The sequence below is a fragment of the Pan troglodytes genome, chromosome 15 (genome assembly GCF_028858775.2).
Source record: "Pan troglodytes isolate AG18354 chromosome 15, NHGRI_mPanTro3-v2.0_pri, whole genome shotgun sequence".
NCBI classification, from domain to species: Eukaryota; Metazoa; Chordata; class Mammalia; order Primates; family Hominidae; genus Pan; species Pan troglodytes.
In genome coordinates, this window is record NC_072413.2 from 27,070,326 (window position 1) to 27,086,742 (window position 16,417).

The following is a 16,417-nucleotide window of genomic DNA, read 5'->3' on the forward strand; positions in this document are numbered from 1 at the left end:
AAGAAAGGCAAAAATAGACAGGTGAGATTACATCAAATTAAAAAGCTTTTGAACAGCAAATGAAACAACCAATGGGATGAAAAGGACACCTACAGAATGGAAGATAATACTTGCAAACCATATATATAATAAAGAGTTAACATTAAAAAAATACAACGAGCTTATACAATTCAATAGCACAAAAACCACTCATTTACAAAATGGGTGAAGAGCATGAATATACATATTCTCAAAGAAAACATACAAATGACCAACAGGTATATGAAAAGTTTCTCAACATCAATGAGCATTAGGGAAATGCATATCACCTCACACTTGTTAGGATGGCTATTATAAACAAGACAAGAGATAAAAAGTGTTGGTGATGGTGTAAAGATGGTATGTTTCCCTTGTACACTTTGGTGAAAGTGTATATTGGCACAGTCATTGTGGAAAACACTATGGTGATACCTCCAAAATTTAAAATAGAACTATCATATGGTCCAGTAATCTCACTACTGAGTGTATGTCCAGAGAAAATGAAATCAGTATCTCAAAAAGCTACCTGCACTCCCATGTTCGTTGCAGCATTATTTACAATTGCCAACATATGAAAGCTACCTAAATGTCTATTGATGGATAAATGGAAAAATAAATTATGGTACATATTTTATATACAATTGAACATTATTCATCCATAAAAAAGGAAATCTTGCCTTTTGTGACATCATAGATGAACCTGGAGGACATTATGCTGTGTGAAATAAACCAGTCATAGAAAGACAAATTGTATTATCTCATTTATATATTAAATTAAAAAAACTCAAACTCACAGAAGCAGGGAGTAGAATGGTGGTTGCCAGAATTTGCTTGGGTCAGAGGTGGTAAAAGCGAAGATGTTGGTCAAAGGGTACAAACTTTCAGTAATAAAAGGGATCTAATGTATTGTGCGATGACTACAATTCATAATATTGCATTGTTTACATAAAATTTGCTAAGACAGTAAATCTTGAGTGTTCATACACAAGGTAACTGTGAGATGATGAATGTATTAATTAGCTTGATTGTGGTAATCATTTCATAATACATAAATATATCAAATTATCACATTATACATCTTAATTATATGCAGTCTTGTCAATTATACCTCAATAAAACAGGAAAAAAGAAAAATAAATTTTAACATTTTAGTACATTTATTAAATTAGTAAATGTAATCTTACAACATGTATTAGTATTTGTACAATTAGTAACACCACTTTATCTGTAGAGATATATGTGTATGTATAATTTGTATTTACATGTGATTTATTTTTCTTTTTTCTTTCTATAAGTTTTATTTGAAACATTGTTGATTCTTTACTTAAATGTTTTGTTTTCCAATTTAAGAAAATACTCACTTTTAAGCTATGTATAGTTTACAGCAATTTAGTAAAGTATACTTTTGTGAAAAAAAGGTGGAAGCATTTTCTTTTTGTCCTGATTCCTTCAAAATTTGAAAATAATTTATGAGTATTCTTGTGGCAAGGTGGTTTATCTGTGTACGTCCAATAAATAGTTGTGATTTAATTTTCTAACTCATTTGAGAGTCAGTTGCATGTATTAACACTTTTTCTCACTTAAAACTTCAGTAGTTAGAGTTGATAGCCTAAGAAAAAGATATTCTCTTATGTAATCAAGGTGTAGCTATCAAATTTAGAAAATTTAACTTTGATAGAAAATTCTTATGACTTTTAACAAAATATTCCCAATAATGTATTTTGTAGCATTTTTAAATACAAGTACAGTATCTAATCCAGGATTACATATCACATTTAATTATCATTTCTTTATTTTAAGCTGGAAACTTTCTCAAACATACACAAATCTTTCATAACATGGATTTATTTCTTTTTTCTTTTCTTTTCTTGTCTTTTTTTCTTTTTTTTTTGAGACGGAGTCTCACTTTGTCATCAGGCTGGAGTGCAGTGGTGCGATCTCAGCTCACTGCAACCTCCGACTCCCTGGTTCAAACGATCCTCCTGCCATAGCCTCCCGAGTAGCTGTGAGTACAGGCACAGGCCACCACGCCCAGCTAATATTTGTATTTTTAGTAGAGACAGGGTTTCACCATTTTGGCCAGGATGGTCTCAATCACCAGACCTCGTGATCTGCCCTCTTCGGCCTCCCAAAGTGCTGGGATTACAGGCATGAGCCACCGCGCCCTGCAACATTGACTTATTTGAAGAGTACAGGTCAGTTATTTTACAGCGTGTTCCTCAATTTAGATATGTTTTATGATTAGACTCAGGTTAAGCACACTTGGCTTGACTAACACAAAAGTGATATTGTTTTTACAGCATCATGTCCATAAGCTCACATTATTGATATTAATTTTGATCCCTTGGTCCAGATGTTGTCCAGTCCTCTACTTTCTGGTTACTGTTTCCCCTCATGCAGCTAATAGGCATTCTGTAGAGAAACATTTAAAAACCATGTAAATAACCTGCTTTTCATTAAAATTTTGCTCCTACATTCAGCATCCATTGATGATTCTTGTCTGACCCAATGTTAACTATGATACTTGAAAAATAATGATTTTTTAACTCTATCAATCACTCTCTTCATATTCGTCAGACAAAGCTTACTATAATGAAGATCCTTTTCTTCTTTCCTTCCTTCTGTCTGTCTTCAGTATAGACTTATGGATTCATATTTTAATCTTTGGGTTACACTCTATTACCACCTTATTTGTTTTGATGCTCAAATTTTCCTGGATTTATTCAATGGAAGACCCTACAGGCTGGATTCTATGGGTTCTTGACATCACTTTTTAAGCACTATCCCCCTGACTCAACAAGATCATCCAGACTCATGTTGAACTTCCCCTGACCTTCCCCTGACCTTCCCCTGGTATCTTTAGTGGAAAATAGCATTTAGAAAACAAGATATGGGCAGAAATTATGTTCATTATTGGTGTATTATTACTTCTTGACCTCTCCAACAAACAGAGCTATGATATTTATATGCATGTGTGTATGTATATATCTAAGTAAAGTAAAAGTTCATATTAATACTTTGATTTGCAAACCAAATCTACAAGATTTTTCTATATTTCTATCTCCCTGCCTTCACAGTGGAAACCCTCACTTGCAATAACATCAGCTCATTTGTTCAATCATCTGTACTACAACAAACCTACTAATAAGAGTTCAAGATTTCTTAACAGTTCTGTTTTTTTTTAACCTGGATTGAGAGTGTATAATCAAAATACTTGTGATCAAAAGTTACTTGTATTAGTTCTTTTATTTTTTCTTTTCAGTGTATTTAGTATTTTTTATTTGGAATTACAGTTGGGTTCATTTGCTTTTGTTTGCATTAGTTTTAGATCTTTTCCCCATTCTTGTTCAATATTGATTTAGTTTAAGTTTTTGAACATGAAGAATACTTCCAAAATGAAAATTATTCAAAAAGACATAGTCAGAACAGTGTTACTTCCTTTCATATCCCTTCCATCTGCTTCTTTACACAACTAAACACAACAGATTTTAATGTTTTCTTTATATTATACTTACGCTGTTCAAACTTTATCTTATACTTACTCTGTATGGTTTCTTTGACGTGACTGAACCCTGACTGATACACTTTTATCACAGAGTATCTTCAAATAATATTATACCATTTCCATCCCACCCTTTTTTGTGCCATTTTTGTCTCACATTTTATTTCTACATAAAATTTCAATCAATTTTGTTTCTATATTTGCCTTACATACTCAACTTTAAAGAAATTAAAGAAATCTTTAAAAAGAAAAGTATATTCATCAAAATATTTACCCTTTCAAGTACTCACCATCCTTTTACATAGGTACAAGTTTCCATTTGGTATATATATATATATATATATGCATATATATATAAAATATAGATATGGATATAGATATAGATATAGATATGTGTGTGTGTATATATATATATATATTTAGCTCCCTGAAATCTTTTATTAACTTAAAAAATATATAGATTAACTCTTTGCCTGAAGAAATGTCCATTTTCCCTTTAGTTTTGAAGGATTTTTTTTCTGGGGATATAGAATTATAGCTTGAAATGATTGTTTTTTCTTTCAGCACTTTAAAATGTTTCACTGTCTTCTGATTTCAATAGTTTCTGACTGGAAGTGTGCATTCATGTTTATCTTTGTTCTTTCGTATGCAATGTGTTTATTTTCCTCTGGGTGCTTTTAAGATTTTCTTTTTATTACCAGTTTTAACAACTCCCTCCTGTTGTACTTTGGTATGTTTTTCTTTGTTTTTATCTTACTGGAGTTTATTAATTTTGTTCATGAAGATTTCTTATTTTTATTAAATTTGTAAATATTTTGGCTATTATTACTTCCAATATTTTTTCTGACCCTCAGTGTCTCACCTGTTCCATGAATTCCAATTATACTAATGTTACAGCAGTTAATATCGTTTTCCAAGTTACTGGGACTTCATTACTTATTCTTTTTTAGACTTTTTTCTTTCTGATCTGTATTTAGGATAGTTTCTACCACTGTCTTCAAGTTCATTGATATTTTTCCTATCATGCCTAATCTACTGTTAATTTCATCCAGTGAATTTATTCTTTAATACATTTATTTCTCTAGAAGTTTGACACTTTTTGTCCTACATTCTATGTGTTCCTTCATTATGTTCATGTTACTCTTTACATGCTTGAGCAGTGTTTTGGTAGGTTTTTAAAAGTTGGTGTCTGCTAATTTCCTCATTTCTGTCATTTGTGATCTATTTGTAGTGACTGGTTTTTCTCCTAGATGTGGATTTAATTTTCCTGCTTTTCCATGTATATAACAGTATTTGATTGAGTGCTGGACATTATGAATTTCATGCTGTTGAGTGTCATATTTTTTGTCTTCCTTCAAAATATGTTGCTCTTTGTTCTGGCAGGCAGTTAAGTTTCTTGCAGTCCAGTTTTGTCCATTCTAGCCCTTCTTTAAGGCTTTAGTAGGGTGAATTTAGAACAATCGTTACTGTATGCCTACTATAGCCCTCTTGGTATTTCTACAGAAAGTTCTGAGTATTCAGTGAATAATGTATACTCTGGCTTCTGAGAACTTGAACTTTTCCCAGAGCTGCGTAAGAGCTGGAAATTGTTTGACACACAGCTTCCTTTTTGCTTTTTGCCTTGGCCTATATACGCATGACTTAGTGTTCAGCAACTGACTCTGAGATGATTGTAAAGATTTCCTGATTTACTTATTTATATGTTCTCTCCTTTCCTGTTGTCTTCCATTCAAAATTTCAGGCTCAAAAACTCTAAGCACTCTGATCTCTGTCTACACAACTCAGTGTAACCACCTAGCTCTGCTTGGAATCTACCTCCTGACAATGTGGTTCAGAAAGTTCTTCTGTGGAGAAATCCAGTTTGATTACAAGACTCACCTAAGTTTTTTTTCTTCTCTTACTGAGTATAATCATATAATATGTGTTGCAGGATGTCTGCAAACTCTTTATTTGCATTATTTTTTCTATTTTTCTAGTTGGTTATAGTGCACAATTAAGTCTTGCTCCATTCACCCTATCATGACAGAAGCATAAACCCCATGTACTGTACTGAATTCTGTCATAATCAGTGACAGCATTTTTTCTTCTAATTCTTTTCCAAATCCTGCCAGTTTGCAATTTATTTTCTTTTATTGTTTTGCTGTCTATTCTTTGAGTTCTGTCTTTCTGCTTTGTGTCTTCCTTCATAGTGGAGTTTGCTTTATAAAATATTTTAAAATGCTTGCTAAAATATTTGCTATGATTTTACTTGCTGTTTCACGCTTTCCTGTTAAGTATTCTTCTCTTTTGTTGCCTATACTTTACTTTCTTCCTCCTTTAATGTCTTCCTATTTTTCAGTATCTATTGTTGAATTATTTTGTATTTCTTAATATGTGCAAGAGATTTTTGTGCTGGAGAACAGTAGGAATTGATATGTAATTTTTCTGGCTTTCACAACAAAAAGTCTCCTTTCTACTCAAATACCACAGAAAAACGCCTTTAGAACATGTGCAGTGTCTGTGTCATTATTTGTATATTATTGCTTCCTCTATTCTTGGAACCAGACTGGGTCCAGTAATGCTATTGCTGCCAGTCTATCTTACTCCAGTTCATGCACCCATAGCAGAAATAAGATGATAGATTTTTGCATTTCTGGGCTTATCCCTCCTCTTCAGGAAGTATATCTTTTGCCAGAAAATTTTGCGATTTGATATTATAAGGCTCCCTCTTTGCTTATATTCCTCTCTACGGCTTTTAATTTTTGTTTTATCCCATATAGCTTTTGTGATCTCTTTCATCAATTTGGAAGCTATGATTGTAAATGTCTTCCAATTTGCCAAAAATTGGAGTTCCGCATGATTATTAAAAATTTTTTCTATTTTCAATTATTTTTGAGAAAAGAAAGGCAGAATCCTGATTTCTGCAGCTATATTCATACCAGAAGTATCATTCTTTTGTTGATTCTTTAATGCCTTTAGAGTGTCATGCTTTAATGCCTTTATACAGTTACAACTTAGAGAATTTTTACCTCCATGGAACTTATAACTTGAATGTACGTAGGTACTGGATGATCAGTGCTGTGAGATTAAAACTATAGATTCAAATATCTCAGATAGAGATTTGTAATCATTTGCATAATCAGGATGAGTACATTGTCAAAAATGAGGGAGAATGTTAAGGATACTGGTTAAAGAGGAAGCAGAAGTGTCAGAGTTGAGTGACTGCTTAGAAACTGAGAAGCATGAGAAACCAGTTATTCAGATGGAGCAATTAATCCAGGGCAGGTAAGAGGCAGAGACACTGCTAAAGATGAGAGAATCTTGGCCCGGCGCGGTGGCTCACGCCTGTTATCCCAGCACTTTGGGAGGCCGAGGTGGGCATATAACCTGAGGTCAGGAGTTGGAGACCAGACATGACCAACATGGAGAAACCCCGTCTCCACTAAAAATACAAAATTAGCCGGGCGTGGTGGCGCATGCCTGTAATCCCAGTTACTTGGCAGGCTGTGGCAGGAGAACCGCTTGAAGCCGGGAGGTGGAGGTTGCAGTGAGCCGAAATCGCGCCACTGCACTCCAGCCTGGGCAACAAGAGCGAAACTCGGGAAAAAAAAAAAAAAAAAAAAAAAAAAAGACAGGAGAATCTTAAAACCAAGAGAAAGCCTGCTCTCTCTCTCTCTCTCTCTATACATATATATATATATATATACATATTTTTCTTCTTTGAAACGGAGTCTCGCTGTGTCGCTAGGCTGGAGTGCATTGGCATGATCTCATCTCACTGCAACCTCCGCCTGCCCGGTTCAAGCGATTCTCCTGCCTCAGCCTCCCGAGTAGCTGGGACTATAGGCCCGGCCACCACACCCAGCTAATTTTTTTTTTTTTTTTTTTTTTTTTTTTTAGTAGAGACGGGGTTTCACCATGTTAGTCAGGATGGTCTCTATCTCCTGACCTCGCGATCCGCCCGCTTAGGCCTCCCAAAGTGCTGGGATTACAGGTGTGAGCCACTGTGCCCGGCTGAAAGCCTGATATATCTTTCTACCATAGCAAGAACTAGCAGACCAGTATGAGACCGACCCAGGTCTGCCTTAATATATATACCGTAATATATACCTAACAGTTTTTTTTTTTTTTTTTGAGAGGGAGTCTCGCTCTGTCGCCCAGGCTGGAGTGCAGTATCGCGATATCGGTTCGCTGCAAGCTCCGCCTCCCGGGGTCACGTCATTCTCCTGCCTCAGCTTCCGGAGCAGCTGGGACTGCTGGCGCCCGCCACCACGCTCGGCTAATTTTTTTGTGTTTTTAGTAGAGACGGGCTTTCACCGTGTTGGCCTAGCTGTTTTCAAACTCCTGACCTCATGATCCCCCCGCCTCAGCCTCCCAAAGTGCTGGGATTACAAGCGTGAGCCACCGCGACCCGCCAACACTCTTGACAACAGTGCTGTGCTAAGATCTTGGGGGACTTCAAAAAGTTCACCAGTTCCTGTGTCCATGGTAGGTAAACATTTTTAAAAGTACCTTTTTATTTATCTTTTCATATATTTATTTCGCTCTATCGTAACAATAAGCTGTATACTTCATATGTACAAGTCGGTTGCCTTTTGGTCTGATTTTCAGACTAATAGAGTCATATCAGATTCTTACCTTATGATATTGCTCAGGAAGATTAGCTGAAGTTCAAGGCAAGAGCAACTTAAGTAGGACAGATCTTTGAAAGATTTTTCAAAATCCGTAGGAACAATAACTCAAGTAAGGTAAATCTCTATAAAATTCTAGAAGATGTGTGTCTATAATTTAGGAGGCCAAAGACATTTTTAAGAGAAGGAAATAAAAATCTGTAGCTTAAAGTTTGGAAGCCTCAGGAAAAAAGCCTATAATTTCAATGGGATTTTTTAATAATAGTATTTTAGAGAACAAGTTTACAGCTACCTTTAGACAACATGAAAGAAGCTCACAAGTAATCTCCCAGGAGATGACATTGAATAGATTGGGACACCAAGGAAGATACTTAACTTTAACGATTTTAAGTATTATACATATTTACTTTTAAGGTGTTCATTTCTTTAAAACAATGTGATGAAAATATAACATAATAGGAATATATGTCCTATTTTAGAAGTAGGGCAAAGCAGGCTGTTTAATACAAAATTGTGAGTGAGATAATTTGAAGCTAAGAAAACATAAATACAGTATGAGCCCACATACCATGAAAAGGTAACAAATAGGGAAGGGAAACAGCGGGGAAAACCCCAGAGCATTTAATCTTATTTTATGGTGGCATTCATGTACTGAAAAGAGTGAAAGAACAGCCCCCACACTTCCAGAAATGAGTCAGTTTCATGTCTCAAGCTGATTATAAACCATTCAAGGGCGGCAGCCTCCCACAGCTGACTTTAACTGTGATTAGAATAGAGGATGGTCGTTAGTTTGGGCATGCCATATGTGCCCTGAAGTCTCAAAGCCTGATCATCAGGTAAACTTGAAGTTCCTCTAGGACCAGCTTACAAATAACTTTTCATATATGTATCCTGAAAAAGACAGCTCATCAACAGGCCGGTCACATATGCTTAAACCATACTCCAAACCATTTGGCATGCACTAGAGCAATTTTACAAGTTTAGAAACTCCATCTTAATTTTAAACCACTTCAGTTCTCCAATCCTTTTCCCATCACAAAGAAAAGTATTCCATCTGATGAACGTAGGTCATACTATTTCGTACAAATCCCCAGATTCTTGTGAGAATCAGAATTTTTATCAAACAGTATGGATTCAGGACCGCTTATGGTCTGAAAGAGGAAAAAAAAGTCCTAGTTAATGTTATTGTCTTTGATTACAAAGCCCCGAGTGGAGGTGCTTGTAAAAATCATTTTTTCTTATTTTTTTCTTCTTTAATAACACAAGGGATTTAATACTTAGAGAAATCCTTTTAATCCTTTCATTTGAACAGAAGTTTATTTATAATACCTATAATAAAGCATTTAAAATTTCTGTTTGCAGGGTGAAAAGATTTTCTACATCTTTCCTTGACTAGAAACAGAAGTCCTGAAACAAGGTATTCCCAGTTATGTTGCGCATTTTCAAGTATTTAGATGCAGCTATGAAATAACTTTTTTAATTCTGTGGTGAAGTTTGATTAAAATAATTATGATAGTATCAGAACCACAAGATAGTAAGTGTGTTCTCTCTTAGCTGGCAGACAATTAAAAACTATATACGGGATGTTTTTATATTAGGTATATCCCAGTATATACAACAGGTTACTAAAATTATAAATTGTAGATTTAAAACATTGCAGACTGTGATTAAAGAAAAAAACTTCCTCTTCACGAAGTTATCATCTTATTTAAAACAAAATGTGGAAACATTTCCCAGTATAATTTATGACTACTTCATATTAACAAACAAATACACTCACTTATTTGTGGAATATTTATTGAAAAAATGGAATGTTGAATTTAAGATAAATAGAAGTTAGTATTTTAAATAATTATCTTTTTCCAGAGCTCAATTTAACCTGTTAAACCTCATTTAAAATTGATACATTTAAAATAATTCTAATGGAGGATTTGGAAAGAAAAATCCTTTCCCTCCCACACTTACAGAAGTGCAAACCAAATTAAAAGAGCATGTAACCCAAAGTTGCATAGTGATATATTCAAAAGGAAATTTCAAAATTTGAAGATGTGGATCATAATACAGGAGTTATATGTGTTCATTTTTCACAGTATGTCCTTAGCTTTGCTCTCAGATAGACAGATTTTAAAAGTAAGCTGAATTATTAAGGCTCCAGGATGCTTCCCACTCCTACCTCCACTATCATGACAATAATGAAATTGTCATGAATTTCATGTAATGAAATCTACTCCAATACAAATTCGCATTCCATTTTCTTTTAGGATGTTTATGGCAAAATTAAATTTTAACTTACTTTTCATGTGAAGTAAAAAGTAAGAATGGTCACTATGCCACTTCATTTTTCTTCCAAAGAAAAACAAATACAGCACATAATTAATCCAGGACAAGTAATCCAGGATTAACATAAGTGGCACTACACATTTCTGAAATGTCCTCCAAACTAAAGGTTTATAATGAGTGAGACAAGAAATTATAATTCACTCTATCAAAAATCTGAAGAGGGAGGGAATATTTTTGCTATGCACAAGCTGAATCAAGTTAATGAGGCATCTAACATTGCAAAAAGAACGTTGTCTATAAATAAATTCAGTCTGATTGGGATGTATTAGTTGTCTGATAATATTCTGTAGCCTACAGATGCTTTGGGTGGAATGTAGATTTCTTAAAAGAGAAAGGCCAAAGGAATTACTTCAGCAAAGCTCCAGGTCATTTTCTTTAAATGGCATTAAAAGAAAATATCCCTTTAAAATATTTTGCAATCACAACAATATTTTCAAAGTAATACATTTAGCATAAGACAAAATATGCTCATCAGCTGAAATCCACCAGAACTTTAGAATTTGGAAAAAATATCTTCTCACTCACTCATATTTTTTTTCCATTGAAATCTGTGTCTTCAGGTACTACTCATGGGCAACATACCTAAAATCTAGAGAACAGGAAGAACATGCACTTAGAATCTCTGCTGTTGCTCAGCCTAGACCTAAACCTAGTACATGTACTTAGGCTTATTGTTTATGGGAGGGCTAGACTTTTATTAATGAGTACAAGTTATTTCTGACTAGTTACCAGATGTTCCTACAGAGTGGTGAGAATATAATTGTTCCAATCAAATTTAAAGTTCAGGTTAATGGAACTTGTTTTTTTTAATAGGATTGTAGAATCTAGAAGTGGAATACATTTTATATTGTCTATTCTGTTACCTCCTCCTTAGAGAACTCTTAATTTGCTCATTTACTCAAATTTATAATAGCTCTAAAGATATGTCTCCTTTAAATCATTTTCCATATATTCAGCATAAAATTACTTTCATCATTTTTATCCCTCTGAAATTAATTTTAAATGTAAACTGTATGAATCTTTACTGACAAAAGCTCCAAGAGTAGAGAAAGGTATGAAGTGAAATTAGAAGTACTCCCTTTTCTACACATCTAACCCATCTCCTAAAATTTTCAACTATTAACATTTTCTTGTGTATTATGTCAGAAATATTTTCAGAATTCTGTGAATTCTCAAGGAGCTTATTCTCATGATCATTTCCTCACATCCTGTTTTCCCTAAATTAGTTTCCATGCCTCATTTTCCCAGGCTTCCCTGTGTTTTAGAATGAGTCCTTGTAGGTAAAGGTTGGCTGGTTATGTCTCTGCCTACATGAAATCGGGGGATGTATGTATCAACTCTTGGAATTCTCCCTTAATTTTACCGACAGATTTTACAGGTTTTTGACTTGCAGTTCTGGGAGTTTTATGGACTTTATAGATGATATTGTTTTTCTATCATTTTATTATTTTTGTTTGTTTTATATTAGTGTCAGACTGGGGAGTAGAATAATATCTTCATATTGACATCTTACACTTAATAATTACCTTTATTCTCTTAGATAAAAGTTTGCTAAATCACACATTTTTGTTGTTCAGAAGTTCTCTCTAGCCACACTCAATTCACCTACTCTTTTCTGTCTTCAGATTCTTTCCAAATAGAATCCCGGATCTTAGGGTTGAAAGATGTTTTTAAAGTATATAATCCAGCTTTCAACTGATGAAGAAATCCTTCCTGTGATATTCTCCATAACTGTTTTCTATTCTCTGTTGGACAACATCAAGTGATGAGAAATGCACTACTTCATGACATGTGCATTTTATTGTCGGCTTCTCAATAACTACCTCTTATTGCTCCTAGGTACACCTTCTTGAGGCTTACTTGGTGAGTCTAATTTGTCTTCTGGCACCACTGTGAATTTGAAGGCTTACGTCTTCTTCCCTGATCATATGTTTTCTACATGTCAGGGTAGAACATTTCTATTTCTTTTAAACATTTGTCAAATGTAATAGCTGTCTATCCCTTCATGATTTCAATTCATTCAACAAATCCTTCATTGAGTAGCTACTGTTTGAATGGTCTATGCTAGGTGTTAGGTCTATAATGACTATATAGACTAAAAACCCATCTTGGTCACTAACAGTTTCCACCTTCCGGTCTAATGCAAGGGGCTCAGCAGAGTATAAAGCAGCATAACATGTTTATTTAAATATTATGAGAATAAATAGGATTGCGGCCAAATACATTTATTGTCAGACTGACTATTTCAATGGCTTCTGTTTCTATTTAGAACAAAAATCCAAATTTCTTTTGATGATCTATTAATTCCTGTTTGATATGGCCTTTGCCACCTTCTACAACCTCATCTCTTACTGTTCTTATTCCCCTACTACACTTTGGGACTATTAGCCTTCTGTAAATTCTTCTAACAAGCCAGCTTTTTCTTGACTTGAGGCCTTTGCATGTGCTCTTTCTTTTGCCTAGAACACCTTGAATTTGCTGAGGGTTTAATGCATATTTGTTGAATGAAGGAAAGAATCAATCAATTTAAACATAATTTTCTCCCTTTAAATCCAGAACTTCGCAGAACTTTTAGTATGTAACTAGACAAGCTAAATTTTTTTTTTTTTTTGAGACGGAGTCTCGCTCTGTCGCCCAGGCTGGAGTGCAGTGGCGCGATCTCAGCTCACTGCAAGCTCCGCCTCCCGGGTTCACGCCATTCTCCTGCCTCAGCCTCCCGAGTAGCTGGGACTACAGGCGCCCGCTACCACGCCCGGCTAATTTTTTATATTTTTAGTAGAGACGGGGTTTCACCGTGTTAGCCAGGATGGTCTCGATCTCCTGACCTCGTGATCCGCCCGCCTCGGCCTCCCAAAGTGCTGGGATTACAGGCGTGAGCCACCGCGCCCGGCTACAAGCTAAATTTCTAAGAGAATGATATAGTATGTAATGACTCCCAGATTTATTTAACCATAGTTTTTTTCATGCAAATCTCTAAGGACAAATTTATCATGTACAGACTTTAGGAATTATGGCAGAGCAAAAATCACGTTTGAATCCTGGCTGCCACCAACTAATTGATGTAATCTTGGGCAAGACACTTAATCTCTCACAATCTCATGTTTGTGCCTCTGACAGAGATCAGCAGAATCTACTTTTATTTTTCCAGGTTTCTGGAAAAAATAATAAATAAAATAAGTGCCAGATAGAAATTAAAACATTTTATTTCTAATGAATGTCAGTGGGAGGACAGAGCTTAGTGTGAAAGATAAATGAACCTGCAAACTGGACCCCAGAGACAGGTATTGATGGACTATTTCAGGCTGTGCACAGTTTTTTCATTTATGAAGTATTCTATCTGTGGCTGGAGAAAATTGCCCATGGGAAACTCCAGCCCAAGTGAAACATTTTATACCATCGCAAGGAAGGAAACTTACTAAAGGGGAAGAGACATTGTATTCTAAGTTTCTCATGTGTACAATGTTGAAACTACCCTATTATACCTGTTCTAAAGAGTAAATAATCTATGTGGAGGACCTGGAATACTTAACAGAGGCTACTTTGTAAGCATCAGTTCCTCTTCCTTCTGATTTTACACATTCAAATACCTCTCTAGGTAGAATTTCAAGAACTGGAAGCCTTTAAACTAAGTCCCTCTCATCAAATACTGAATCTGAACAAGTCTTACAGAAAATAGGTTAGAAGCCATTACTAAATTTAAGTGTGCTGTCCAGAATTTTGTAGTTTTCCATATATATATGGCATATATATGGCATCTGACCTCTCTAATTTAAACCCTAGGCACCAAAGTTCCAACTAATAAACAGTTTTTTCTCACCTTCCTTGGGTTTACCCAATTTAGACAATTAACTTTCTGTCTTTATATCTTGTTTAGCACATGATTTCCATTCTAAAATTTGTCCTGGTATATTTGTTATTTAATGTGGTCTTGATCTTCTTAATCTCCATATCTGTAGATAGTTAGAAAATAGTTTTGAGGAAGAGATGACATAATTCAACTGTGATGTTTAAGTCATAACTGGAAAAGTGGTAGCTGGTAGATGCTGATGGTGAGTAGTAGGTCTCCGTTCAAGTTATCTCTTCAGAAAGGCATTTATGACCATCCTATCTAAAATAGCTCTACGTCTTAAATCACAGTCTACCTGCATGCTGTTTTCTTTTCTTTTTAAGAAGATATTCTCTGCCAGGCGTGGTGGCTCACACCTGTAATCTCAACACTTTGGGAGGCCAAGGCGGGTGGATCACCTGAGGTCGGGAGTTCGAGACCAGCTTGGCCGACATAGTGAAACCCTAATATCTACTAAAAATACAAAAATTAGCCGGGTCTGGTGATGGGAGCTTGTCATCTCAGCTACTCGGGAGGCTGAGGCAGGAGAATCACTTGAACTTGGGAGGCAGAGGTTGCAGTGAGCTGAGATGGCACCACTGCACTCCAGCCTGGGTGACAATAGTGAAACTCTGTCTAAAAAAAAAAACAACAACAAAAACAACAAAAAAGAAGAAGATAATCTCAAGAAACATATTTTATTTGCTTTAATTTTTATATCATAATCTGAGAATATATTATTGATTCGTTTGCTTATTTATTATCTCCTGTTATAGAATATAACGTCAGGAGGCCAGAGGCTTTGTCCTGCCTAATGTGTTATTTCCACACTGAATAAAAGCACCTGAGTCCTGATAAGTGCTCATATGATTGGCTCAATAAAAGAATAATAAATGAATTGGAAAGGGGAGACAGTGAAGGATATAGGAGATGTACCTGATAGCAACTTACTGCCTCTCAGCTCAAAATTCACCCTTCAAAACCTTTTCTACACCAATGGATAGAATTCCTGTCAGCATTTCTCTTTTACGTTGAACACAATGTTAAGCTTCCTCAGTGAAGGACCCTAGATGGACATTGCAGGAAGAAGGGACTTCCCCTGTTGGACCTAGAGGTTGTACCAGCATTGTAGGTGGGAGGACATCCACTGGCTCTTTGCAATAGCCATATGTCCATAAAGTATAGTTTCTCAGCAATCTCATTGCCCAAGCTAGGCTTGGCAATCACCCTCCTGCAGCCTTATCAACACATTGCTCGAGGCCTCAAGCCCACATGGCATCCTCTCACTCTGTATGTCCTCATACCTGACTGATTCGTCTGTGCCTCATGTGTTTGCTTCCTGCTTGCCTAGTAACTATAGATCAGTTCTGTCTTTGGGAAATCAGAAAACTTCTGTGCCTTCCATTGGGATGCTTCTATGCCTTCTCCAGTGAAGTGTGAAGTGTATTTTTGTGGATAGAGCTCCTTTCCATGCTTTTCCTTATTTTGGTCCTCTCCATCAGGCCTAGGGAGACTTATGGTATTTTTTAAAATCTTATAGTTACTCCTTTGTCATACCTCAGTAATTATTTATATTTAACTTATGTTTAAATCACTGCAGGCATTTTTTTTTTTTTCTGAGACAGGGTCTGGCTCTGTCATCCAGGCTGGTATGCAGTGGCTTCAGTCATAGCTCACATTAGCCTCCAACTCCTAGACTCAAGGGATCCTCCTGCCTCAGTTTCCCAAGTAGCTGGGACCACAGGCATGCACCACAGCATCCAGCTAAATTATTATTATTTTTTGTAGAAATAGAGTCACACTATGTTGTCCAGCCTGCCTTGTACTCCTGGACTCAAGCAATCCTCCCATCTTAGGCTCCCAAAGTGCTTGGATTACAGATGTGAGCCACCACGCCTGGCTGTTGTTTTAATCTCCTGAATACATCCAAACTGATTCACATTTGGTATCAGAAGTGGTTGGGTTGCAAGAGGTAGATCTTTGAAAACGGCATTTTGAGATTGTTTGGCCATGCTCTTGAGCTTTAGCATGGTGCTGAGCTTCCTTTGCCAATGGGAAATGGGTGCAATGTCATCACAGTTACTTAAGCTACTAGCTGTGGATTGACATAAAACACCAACT

General features: G+C 35.7%; 1 long non-coding RNA gene across 1 annotated transcript in view; it reads left to right on the forward strand.

Annotated features, from left to right (window-relative positions):
• The first annotated feature begins 7,719 nt into the window (after positions 1-7,719).
• The window catches only part of LOC129136967 (uncharacterized), a 208,335-nt gene continuing 199,637 nt past the window's right edge, over positions 7,720-16,417 (forward strand). Inside the window, exons 1-2 of the long non-coding RNA XR_010150898.1 lie at positions 7,720-7,987; positions 9,493-9,547. This is a non-coding gene — a long non-coding RNA (uncharacterized LOC129136967). The remainder of the gene's footprint in view (positions 7,988-9,492; positions 9,548-16,417) is intronic.